Below are 11,180 nucleotides of genomic sequence, written 5' to 3' on the forward strand. Positions count from 1 at the left end.
TTTGAAGAATACTTCATCAGCTTAAGGTGCTGCAATTTTTCTCTTCGGTGTCCCTTCAATTTATTATTTTTTTCTGTTTTGTTCACACTGTACATTTGGAAATAAAGTAAGAAGACTATTGCTTTCTCAGAAATGGCTTATCGAACAAATGTACGTAGTAGCACCTCGAAGGTAGAGTACTTAGGGGGTTCAGCCTTTGTACCACTATTCAAAGTAAAACAAGTGTTTATGCAAGCTACATTAAACTGCAATTCAATACTGTCGGGCGGGCCTCAAGTAATCCATGAGAGCAGGTGGCTCCACACCAAAATAAGTAGACACTTGGTTGCCATACATGCATGCATGGCAATTAGTCAGGATAACAGCTACCCTGTACATACGTGGCACTGCCTGAAGGAATATCTTCTGATTTTTTTTGAAATCTAGAAATGCAAATTTGGAAATTACCATTCCAAATCCCCACTCAACCGCCTGCCTTACAGTACTCATTGACGTATTGAACTGCTGTTGGGCAGCTGTCAATGTCGCTCCTCCAAAGGGCTTCATCAACAGTGGGCGGAGGGGGTAGGCAGGATCGCCATATATAACAAATTGTTTGTCCTGGACCAATGCCTCCACCTTCTCATACAGTTGGCTGTCTCGGAGTATTCCTGCAAGCACAAATAAATATCCCACACAATTCAATTTCATTCAACACATTGCACACAATCTGATTAGAAAAACTCTAAGTGCTCGCAGCCAAAGTGCTGCTAACGGGCTCATGATAGAAACACGTTTCTTTTCTGCGTGTAGGCACCGATTCAAGTACACACCAACCTTCGCAGCCTTCGAAAAGCTTCACCACTCACCAGCATCGTGCTTTCGTCCCAGCTATGGGCCATCCAGCTGGCAGATGAGTCCGTTTGGGCACATCAATGACTGGTACTTGAGGACATGTAGTCGCTTGTGTCCGGAGAAGTACAAGCGTTGGTCTTGCGAGGGTCGGCATATGGGGCGCGCTGTACCGTCGATAAACGCCCAGCAGTTGCTCAGAGCAGCACCTTTACGATGAATAGCCTAGGGACAAACAATTTACGGCGTGATAACAGGCAATCAGGCATTTTATTTCAAGACAATGAACAAGCTTGTGGGAACTTTTCTACGGAGCCAAACGTTACAAAACAAACGCGTGACTTACCTCGCTCATTGCCTCCAAGTCTGAGTGTTTTAGCCAGTGGTGCATTGTCAGGTCACTCAGAAGACAACCGAACTTCTTCTCTATGTGGTACAGCACCTTGTTTGACACGCAGGACACAACAGAATCGTGCCGTCCAAAAAATTCTTCCAAGTCGCACAACCTTCTTCCAAGTAGACACATGCACAGGGCTTCCGATGCCGAGACGCGCACTCCCTGGGCGCTTGTGACGCACTCGGATATCTGCAGGGCACGGACGAGCAGTGGAAAATCTGCTTTCTCGAAACGGAACTGTCGTCTGAAAGTCTGGCACGAGACTGAATCGAGGTTCAGCAGGCCATTTCGCGACACATACGCCCTACGCGGCTGCGCTTTCTTACGCAACATGAGAGCCTCTATGTCCGTCCAACCCAGTGAGGTACGCAAGACAGTAGGGGTCCCAAAGAACGCTGGAGTACACCATGGTTGAAGAAAATCGCAACACCTACCATACGACAGCACGTAAAAACAATCGCGAGCACTTTGCTACGTGTAGAACGGGACGTTTTTCCGAGTGCACGTTCATAATCCGACTCGTATGCGTCTACTGTGCCGTATTCTGGCTAGGAATCAGGCTAGTAGATTCGAATTGGCTTGGCTTAACTCTAGACAACAAGAGCTTTCATTTTTATATACGAAATGGCGCAGTAGGCTTACGTACGTAGCCTTTTCGCAGTACTAAAAGCCCTGAGGCGACACGCGCTGCTGCGTTCCGCAACGCGCTTGCGTGCTGCGCACGTATCGTCGAGACGCAGTACTAAATCTATCTATTTACGCTTATCGTTATTTACGACTGGCAACCAATTTTCCTGGTGGCCATTTTTTTAGTGCACTGGAAAGCTTACAGTCAAAGTGTCTAATCAGTGGTAACGCGGAAAACGCCGTGGAACATTTTTTATCAGAATTTTTCGATCTGCAGTGAGGATGTTGTTGACTGGAAGCATGCTGAAAACGGTGATAGGTGAGCACGATAACGATTATACGGCGGCATTAGTGGGAGGCAGAGGACAAGTGTGGCCGTAGCTGTAACAAAGTATGCCATTCTTTATCAAGTCGATGTTCCTGCGATTCATGCTTTCCGAATTTTTAAATTATGTCTGTAATAATAGCTGCGTGTTCTCGTGGTTTTCTGTCCAACTGCTTTGGCATTTAACCAGTCAAAAAGAAACCAATCGGATCCAAAAGGAAACGACGCCTTTACACGTGATACGGAGTTCAGCGTGTTGCCGTAGCCACGCGTGCGTTTTGGTTTCCGAAGCATAGAATAGTGTGCGAGTGTCTATTATAACATACCAACTGCAATTTGAAGCAATAATTATGCTGTACTTGATAACTGTCGACTTATGTACAGTAATCGAATAGAATACATCCGAAGTACCAATATTTCACAGCCAGGTCCCGTCCGCCACTTACCCGTTTTTGAGACTTTCTTTGCCAGTTAGAAATTATAATTCTTATTTAAATTGCGTACAGCCTGCTGGATTCTAATATTATAAATCATGGTAATTTCATTTCCATCAGCGTTTCACAACACATTCTGGCCAGTTGTCAGTCCCTTTAAGAGCATAGAAATACGACTGGACAACAGTGAATTAAGGTTTGATTTATCATAGGTACGTAATGGAGAAATAGTACAACAGAAGGTCCCCAGACTGATGTACGCGGACGAGATAGTGCTCCTAGCGGACAATGTAAGATATTTACAGACACTGGCGAATCTGTGTGGTGACGCAGCGAGACATCTAGGCCTTATGTTAGCAGAGAGAAGTCGGAATAATGACCTTCAATGAAGGGACGAGTAATTACGTGGTGTCAGTTAAACAGCAAGTCATGCCCATAGTTAAGTAATAGAAATACCTCGGCGTATACATAAATGAAAGAAAGACTTAAGCGAAGGAAAGCCCACCAAGATAATATGATAATAAAGGGTAAGCGGAATGCAGCAGTCATGAAACATAGAGCATGTTGGGGCCAGAAGAAATAGGATGTGGTGCGTGGAATTTGGAAAGGAGTAATGGTGCCAGTGCTAACGTTTGCAAACACCATTCTGTGACTTACAGTCGGATATGTTGTCGGGGCCGGAGGTTAACCAAAAATCGGAAGGCTGGTTGGCTTTCAGGCAGTGCAGGGTGAATGGCCTGGGCGCGGCTTCAAGTCCGAGAAGCGCAGAGCGAAATTTGCTCTGAAGAAAGAATCAGGAACACGGATGAAAATAAATGGGCAGCTAAAGTGCACACGTATCTGTACTTCGAAAATCGTGTACATAGAATGGCGGAAGCGTTCAAGAAAGTTGGCAACCAAGTACAGAACAATTGAAACTCTAAATAGACAAGCAGCAGTCATCAGAAAGACAGTGATAGAAACAGCGACAGTTAATTGGACACAAAGAAAGGAAACAAAAAGGAACATGTAGATTGACAAGAATGAGAAGAAAGAAATCCGAAGGGAAAATCTGCACGATAACACAAAGGGGAATGCCTTGCAATTTCAGGCTCCAGCCGGTTACCTAAGGACAAAAACATACCGCAGCAAATATTCGCAACTAGATGAGGCATGTATATGCTGCAGCGAAAATCCGGAGACCATTCAGCATACCCTAATCGAATACGAATATATTCACACAGTGAGACCCGTAGGTAACGTACACCATCCAGAAGCACTTGGATTTAATGTGGACTGGAGCATGAACCGGTCAGCAGTCGAGATAAGCAAGAAACGTTTAGAGTGTTGTTGGAAAGGGAGCAGGAAAAAGGTTGGTGCGGCTGGATGCGTTGCAGGCATGGGAAGCGGTACGAGGTAGGCAGTGGGATTTTGAGGAAGAGAAAAAGAAAGAGATGTATACGAAAATTCTAGAATGAAAAGCATGCATAGCATACCTTAGTAAGTCTAGCAGGCTATGCGAGTATTTCTCACCGTCCTGTTTTAAAGGGCATGCCAATAAATCATCATCATAATCATCATAACCAACCCTATTGCAAAAACCAGCGTCTGCCAGTGTGAAACCAGCGCGCTTTTTGGTGCTGGGTCGCACTGGATACGCTGGCACTCGCTGAGACTCACTGGGGCACTAGTGAGAACGCTGGATAAAAGCTGGGTCCCAGTGGAAGAGACGCTGGTTCCACTGTCATGACGCTGGGGCGCACTGGTTTGTGCTGTACAGGCGCTGGTTCTCGCTGCAGTTCGCTGGTTCGCACTGGAAACTGCGCTAGTTGTGTTTGTGCCGCGCTGGTTCCAGTACGCAAGGACGAGCGCTGCTGAATAATAAATGCTTTATACAATTTCATCGCTTGATACTAGTCTCTTGTCCTAAATAATGCTATATCTTGGGGTTATAAAACCCTATTTCGTGACGCAGCTTGGAATAAAGGTGCGTGAGCTGCCCTGTTTATTCATGGACACTTGAAACTGAAGATCACTTTCGTTTTTTTTTTTCATTTTCCTTTTTGACTGGGCGGATAGCTAAATTCTTAAACGAAACCACGTAAACGCAGAGGGCGCCGCGTTTTTTAGTAGATCGCACGTAACATATGACTGGTTGTTGTCGCCGTTGTCGCAGTGTTGTGGAGTGGACATGAAGTGCAGAAGTCGTTCAGGCGCGCGCGAACGGACCCTGAGTTCAAAGCCTATCGCTGACTGATATTATCGCACCGATAACAAAGCTAAGGTGATTCGTGCGCTTCCACTTTCCCTATTGTACTAAAAAAAGTTCTGAGACTCAAATACACACATTTTAGCTTGCGCCAGCTACCCGCGCCGAGATCGATCCCCACCGAAGCTTAGGCCTAGCGTATCCGCCGAGTCCGTCCTCACGCTATTGGCACGGCTCAGGAATCAAGAAATCTAACAAGGATAAATCACTCTATATTTCAGCTTTCGCATCGCTGTTCTTAAATTAAAAAAAAATGTTTCATGTCTACAGTGCCAGCGTGCACAAGAAGCGATAACCGCAGATGTGACGCGTCATAAACACAGGTATATGTGCTATTGCCGAAGGCTCCCAGCACTAGCCTGCGCTTCTTTGACGAAGATATATGACTAGACAGGCGTGTTGACTGAAAGGCATCACTGAACTAAGGAAACGTTGCATATCCTTTGCGTGAAGAACAAGAAACGGCTATCGAAATCGGCAGTAACAGCTCATACACTGTCCCGGGTCGGCGGTTTATTTAGGACTTTTTTTGAAGTTAAAATAGCAATCGCAAGTTAAATCGATGTTGTGGCACTTCCAAGCATACTGCTGAATACGGACAGCAACTTTTTCATTCTGGTACAGGTATGAGTTTTAGTTGCTGGGCGATAGCGCATCAGCCATGTGTGTACGAGACGTAGCTCTGCGAAACAAACTGCTTCTCGGCTTTGACATGGCAAATTATCCGTCTATATCCGTCAGATTGTGGGGACGCTGTATTTTTTGGGGGCATTCTCCAACGGACGCTTAAAAAGGACATTGACATAACTCCATATTCAATTAGTTTCTGCCGTTTAAGGTTACGGGTGGTCCTCCCTATGACATGTTCATTGTACTTGGTTTATATAGCCTGTGGAGAAGTAGACTCTGTGATCGCCATGCCGAAAGCCCGCGATCTACAAAACCCTTCTTTCGCGAAAGTGCTGCGTATGTAAGAAGTGTGTACGCTGTGCAGGAACCTCCGCCAGACTGGATGCACTTGTTGGATGCATGTGTGTGTGTTTGCCCGAGTTTTAAGTGTGTAGTTGCGTCACCGTTGTAATACACTTTAAGTTTTGTTTTCCATGTAATAAAGAGGAAAAAGAAAAGCTGCCGTGGCGTAGCCGTAAGGTGCCGGGCTTGGGATCTGTAGGTCGGACGTTCGAATCCTGGTCGGAGCAGTTTTTTTATTGCACTAAAACGCTCTTTGTTGCTTTCTGCATTCAAAAAAATATATACGGTGTCCAGGCACCGCATATTTAACGCGCTAGAGCTGTTTTTCTCACGAGTAGCCAGTGTCTCCCAGTACGCCGCGTCTTCCCAGCGCCCCAGCATCCAGCGCGCTGCACTGGGCCCATAATCCGGCGCACTGGGTCCCAGTGGCACTGGATATTGAAATGGGGATGGCAACGGCGGCAGTACGAAGGAAAGAAAAAAAAGAACCGGAAAGCTCGCATGCGCACACAGCGTTCGCCGCAATCGTTCCCCAGTAACGATTACGATTGCTTTAGCTGTAGTGGCCTAGAAGCGTCAGCTGTAGCATACGAATCAGTTATTGAAGTCACTACTCTTTCATATCTGAAGAACCCACCTAGCAACTCATTTCATTTGTGTTGTGACAGCACTATGGAAAGGGCGCTCACAGTTAGGACACATGAAGAGCAGCACAAATAAGGTGGGTGACGCAAGGAACAGCAACGTCAGTATGCGCAACGACATCGAGCTCGGGCTCGGCAGGAGCCTGTTCAAGGCCATACGTCACTTTGGTCTATCGGATCAGGTGATGCCGCAGCTTCGCTGGCTAACCCCTTTCACAATGGTGATTGGAGCCAACTTCTTTTTTTCTAAATACCGTGTCAGAGCTTGGTAATGGGCTTGATTCCATGTGTCACGTAGGTTATTTGTTGGCGCAGTAAATGTAGGTTACATGTGGCTGTATCTTTGCATTGCATATGCGCAGGCCTAGTACACGGAATCTCCCTACCCTGTAAATGAAGTTGCCATTAGATGCAAGGTGGCATCTGGTGCCACTTCTCTGCTTCGAGGTGAGTCCTCGAGGTGTGGTATACTCTAGTACTAAGTTTACGGCTTGCTATAGCGCGTCCCGAATGGCATCGTCTGACCCTGTGGTCCCCCAGATTGATAAGTCATCACACTGCAGGGCGGGCTGCATGTTTGGAAGTTTGTCTAGGAACGGTGGTAGCTTTACTTTAGCTGCGATGAACCACGAGGGAGGGTGACTGAACCGAACCCTGCGGAGTGCTTCCGTCGTAAAGCTTTATGATGTCTGACCAAATTCTGCATAATCCAATGGTGGTCAAACAGTTAGATAAAAAATGCTCAGACGTAAACATAGGCGCATTTACCGCATCAGGTGCTGGAAAAGTTGTTTAAAATGAGGTCATAGGAGTCGTTGGAGAAGGCCCCCTTCAAGTACAGCTCAAACCAGAATGGCCCTAGTTTGAGCGGTACTGATGGGGCCATCCACAATATCACTGCGTGAGAAGCTTGAACGATACCTGATTATCGTATTGCTGTAAAACTGGTTCCACTCGAGGTAAGGCTGCATGTGCATAAGAACTACGTGTTCGAAGCATTTGCCACCACACAATGTGAGGCATATGGGTGTTACATGTTGCAGGCACGAGAGTTTGCCGGGTTTCGGAATTAACGTAACCTATGAGGTATCGCTAATCTTGCGGAACCGTTCCGTTTTTCCCGTCGTCGTTGTAGTATCCAGTGATTTGCAGGATGTCCGGATCTTCAAGGTTGCGTAATAGTGAGGGACGAATGCCGTCTGGTCCGGGCGTCGTGTTTCGTCTGATGCTGTGTGGGCCTCACTTTACCCGCCGTGGTGGCGTAGCGCCTTTGGTGTTGCGCTTCTAAGCCCGAGGCCGTGGGTTGGAATCTCAATCACTGTGCCCTCATTTCGAAGAGGCGAAATGCGAAAACGCTCGTGTACCATGCATTAGGCGCACGTTAAAGAACCCCAGGTTGTCAAAATTAATTCGGAGCCCCCAACTACGGCCTGCCTAATAATCACAATAATCGTGGTTTTGGCACCAAAAACGCCAGAGTCAAATTTCTGTATTTATTTTTCATTCCATCTACAGTGGTGGACCTAACGTACTTGAGCACGCTGCGCTGATCAGTGATCCAGATTTTTTCTGCAAAGCACGATCACTCTAAATAAGACGCTGTTTAGATATGGCATTCCGTAGTGGACATTGTTCGATAGGATTTCAAAGCTCTTTCATCTATTCATATTGCTCCAAACACTTGGAACTAACGACCGCGACTCATTTCGTGATTGGCTGCAATCTGTCACGAAGCCGTCAAGGCAGAATGAACACCGTTACTTTCCCTCGGCAAAGTAAGAAAAAAAAAAGAAAGAAAAAGAACAACAGCGCGCTTTTGCGCTCCTTCCGCGTATTTTCGCCTTCTCTACGGAGTGGAAAGTGAAAAGTGACAGAAAGCACAGCGCACTGTGTCCACCTTGTTTTCGTTTGTTGGCCGACGCATGCGGAGAGCCGAAGCCCAGTTGGCCAAGTGTAGCCGTGTCTCGATGGAAAGACTCAAGTAGACGTTGACGCAAACTGCTGTTATCCTGTTTCATCTGTGGGCGATGGTAACAGACGATAACAACCAGAATTTCTCATCACCTGAAGTATGTACTGATTTTTTTTAGCTTTTAGCTTCAACTGGGGGTCAGCTGATCACGCCGAAGAAGTGATTCCTTTATGAAGACTTGTCATATTTTTATAAATATGACAATGCTTCTCTATATGGTTGCATAAACTGAATTGCCAAACAAGACGCGACTACCGAACTGAAAGACGGGAAACGAGGCGTTACACCCGCCAACAAGCCAGCGACCCCGGCCCGGTGAATCAACTGGAACTGTTTGTGCGTGCTGTGTATTTATGTTCTGTGCTTTCTCTGGAGCCCGTTTTGCGCAGCAGAACTGAAAGATGCTGGGGCACCCAATCTTAATGCGAGGTGTGTTTCAGGTGTACCGATTTTGTAAAAGCTGCTAGTGTTGTCATTTGGCATCGTCTCTTTGAGCACAGTCATTGGTGAACCGGAACGGTCCCACAGAATCTGCAGTGTTTGGCAGACACTCGACCCGCCGGGGTGGTGTAGTGGCTGCGGCCGCATTTCCATAGGGGCGAAATGCAAAACTGCCCATGGGGACCATGCATTGGGCTCACGTTAAGGAACCCCAGGTACTAAAAATAATCTAGAGTACCTCACTACGGCGTGCCTTATAATCAAATCGTGGTTTTGGCACGTAAAACTCCCGAATTTTATTTCTAATTTGTCTGATGCTCAGCGAGCGCATTGTATTCAGCAGGAAGATGATCGCTTAGGTGCATGCGATATTCATATTCATGTCAGTGTAAAGTTCATTTTGCCGTTTCGTGCTTTCTCTTGCGTGGTTGTGTTCGAAAGAAAAAAAGAACAGACATGGGGAACAGCAATTAGAACGCCGCTGGGCTGTCATCACATATATCTTTTTCGCATATTTATTATGAAACACTATATGATGTAGAGTTTCTCACAACAGTTGCTTTTCTATGCCTCAAGCTGTACGCATTTCTCACCCCATGAGAAATTTCTCGATTTCACCAAGAATTTTTTGTGCAGGTAATAAAAAAATTTGGGTATACTGCATCAGGGACGCAGCCGCAGTGATGTAGTCACGTCATACCTCTTTTCCTTTACAACATTTTTTATAGAAAGTCTGCAGACAGTCTATAGACTTTCTATAAAAAATTTTTGTAAGGGGTGCGTGCTGCAGGTGTTGTGTGGGCACTAGGGTAGAGAAGTGGCGTAACAAAATCACAAGTTGCACTTATTCACGTATAAACCTTAAATTAAATTATGGGGTTTTACGTGCCAAAACCACTTGCTGATTATGATGCACGCCGTAGTGGAGGACTCCGAAAATTTCGACCACCTGGGGTTCTTCCAACGTGCTCCTAAATCTAAGTACACGGGATATATAAACCTTGCATCCTTATGTTACAGCTAGTGGGGGTGTCACGGTATAATGTTATCATAGTGTTCGCTCCTTATTTGTAGCGAGCCCCTTTAATTTTTCTCCTCTCACCACCGGCTAACTATCATTATTTCGGACATCATTCTCTGAACTAAAGTGATAGATAAAAAAAAATTAAAGATACTTCCGGTTTCAATTACCTTAAGCCAGTTGCAATATAGAATGTTTCAGACATTATTTCTCTGTCTCTTGTGCATATAACAAATCGCATGTTTAAGGTTGGGATTTTTTTCCACATAGGCTTATAGGAGCCCTGAAACCCTTTTATAACTAATCATAGAACGGCCTCGCTATTAAAGGACGTTGCCTCACGAATCTGCTGCCGCAAAAGTTTTCCGAATCCTTCATGTATAAGCGGAGTTGGAGGTAGCTAACGGATCTATGCGTGACCATCTCTGTTCTTTCGTCTCCAGCAGCGCACTGGAAACTATATAGCAGGGTTGACAAGGGTGTAAGGTCCCTCCTAAAAAATGGTCATTCTCGTTTTAGAGCGCAGCTCTTTGGCGTCCGTTCCTGGGTTTCGCGTCGTCGTCGGCGTTGTCGTCGGCCTCGTAACCAGCTCCGCCCCCCTTTCATCCCCCCAGCGCTAGCAGTGACCGACTGATACCGCTGGATGCCGCTGACGCCGCTAGAGAGTCAAGATAACGTGACTGCATAGAACACCGTCGCCGCCATGCAGAAAGAGGAGGAAAGGGTCCCCCCCCCCCTATTCTTGTGTGGCGGATAGGGTGCTCTTCAGTTGCCGACGCGCCGGTTATTTCACGTAGGCCCCGGCACGTCGACGAATACGTGACCACCTTCCCACGGCTAGACCTGGTTCTTAGCGCTGCGGAAGCGAGGGTATCATATTGTTTGTGTCGGCATCGGCGGCGTTGTCCCTGAAACCAACTCCGCAGCTGGGGTTGACTCACTATCGGCGTCAGCGGCATCAGTCAGTCGCTGCTATCTCTTCCCTCCTCCCTTTATCGTGTTGTCCCCTTGCTGCGCGCGCTTCTGCCCCCATCGTTTGCCGCTGGGTGTACACGCCGCATCCCTCCCCCCTCTTCCTGCGAGTCTCCGGTTGTCAAAGCGCCGGCTCGAACTTAATTCCTTTCTTCGCTCCTCCTCCAATGCAACCCCTGTGCGGTGGCAATCAGAGAGCCAGATCGGTGGCGGCGGATCTGTATATGTGCACCGCCCGAGCCGAAATTGCCGCTGCCGTTCGCCCTGTGCGGTGGCAATCAGAGAGCCAGATCGGT

The 11,180-nt window shown here is 46.9% G+C and overlaps 1 pseudogene; it reads right to left on the minus strand.

Annotated features, from left to right (window-relative positions):
- Positions 1 to 252: 252 nt before the first annotated feature.
- Positions 253 to 1,637, minus strand: LOC142566655 (uncharacterized; annotated as a pseudogene).
- Between the last annotated feature and the right edge of the window lie 9,543 nt (positions 1,638 to 11,180).

The sequence above is a fragment of the Dermacentor variabilis genome, unplaced genomic scaffold (assembly GCF_050947875.1).
Source record: "Dermacentor variabilis isolate Ectoservices unplaced genomic scaffold, ASM5094787v1 scaffold_13, whole genome shotgun sequence".
Lineage (NCBI taxonomy): Eukaryota > Metazoa > Arthropoda > Arachnida > Ixodida > Ixodidae > Dermacentor > Dermacentor variabilis.